Genomic DNA, 1,633 nt, shown 5'->3' with positions numbered 1-1,633 from the left:
CGAGCTGCTGGTGGAGGTAATGCGGTTTCAGCACAAACTTTTTATCTGTGTTTTTGTCTCATTGCTCTGAACTCTTCCACGAATGAATCGCAATAAGCACCTTATGAACCATTAAGGGCCAAATTAGATTTTCTCTTTGGAGCTACGATTGGACCTTTCTTGTAAGGAAGAGAAGTAAATTAAAAAATGTCTTCAATGTTTACACAAATTGTAGTGTCACCTGTATTTTTCAAAACTAATTGTTGAACCCTGTTACACAAGTTATCACAAGCGAGAAGATCCAACAATGATTGACTGTTAATAAGAAATACACGTTTTATGAAAACTACAAACCATTATGTGGTCCTGAATTGTCTTGCACACACTGAGTGACAGTTTAATGTAATTTTGACAAAATTTGCAACACTTAAATTCAACCCTGTTACTCATCTTGCTTGGTTTAAAGGTCTAGAGTGGGATTTATAGCGGCCACTAGCGCTGAGTTTGAGAATTGCAACCAATCTCTCAGTCCTCCGCACATCCCTCCTTTTCGAAACACGACGGTGGCAACCACAGTACAAAAAGATGTCGTCGGCTGAGACGGCGTGTCTTCCCATGTTGATGCAGGGAAGAGATCATGCGGGCATCAGAAAGACTGTAGAAAGAGCGAAGTCTTTTTACATAAAATAAAAGGGTCTGTGGATTTTAAGTATAAAAAGAAGGATAAAAGTCAGGACCTGCGTTAATATTATAAAGACTTTCCAGGACCTGCGTAAGGCTTTTAGCAGAGATACTCATAGATATGGAGATACTTTCCAGCAGAGAGACGTTGGAAAGAAAGATTGTATATTATATTACATTTCTGTCAATAGATCCTCCTAAAAATCCCACATTGCTCCTTTAATTTGATATATTTTTACCCCAATTTTTGGTCACCATGAAATCAAATATTACATTTTTTTTTAATGTAATATTGCAGTGTTTATTATAATTCATTTATCTGTGTGGGTCATTTTTTAAGATTTATGTGCCATCATAATCTTAAATTACACGTGAATATGCAGTTCCGCCCTCTAGTGGCATTCCTTCTCTGATGACGTCACAAACCACGCCCACTTTTCCGATATCAGTACTAAAGTAAAGGCAACTGCTACTTCCACTACACGGGGACTTTAATGTAATTGAGACAAAATTTGCAACACTTTTAACTTCAACTCGGTCACCAATTCTTCAAAGTGTACATTTTTAGTTTTCGCCCAAAATGTTGGTAATATGATTTAGCATAAATGTGCATTGTGCAAACATTGCAAATCCCATAATAATGATTTAAAAATTAAACTAGTAATCAAATATTTAGTTTGACCTTTTTGATTTTATTTCATTTTATGTAGAGTATCGTCTCGGTTACGGATGTAACCTCGGTTCCCTGATGGAGGGAACGAGACGTTGTGTCGAACCGACAGAATGGGGTTGTCTTGAGAACCTATCATCTTCTGAGTATATTGAAAAGGCCAATGAAAATTGGCGAATGAAATTTGCATGCCGGGCTCCTCCCCGGATGTCCGGGTATAAGAGGGAAGCCGGCGTGCTCATTCATTCACCTTTGGTCTGAGGAGCCTAAGCATCCTCCCCCGACCGCTGGGGTGGGCGGCCA

This window comes from Triplophysa rosa, linkage group LG17, assembly GCF_024868665.1.
Source record: "Triplophysa rosa linkage group LG17, Trosa_1v2, whole genome shotgun sequence".
Lineage (NCBI taxonomy): Eukaryota > Metazoa > Chordata > Actinopteri > Cypriniformes > Nemacheilidae > Triplophysa > Triplophysa rosa.
This window is presented reverse-complemented; position numbering follows the sequence as displayed.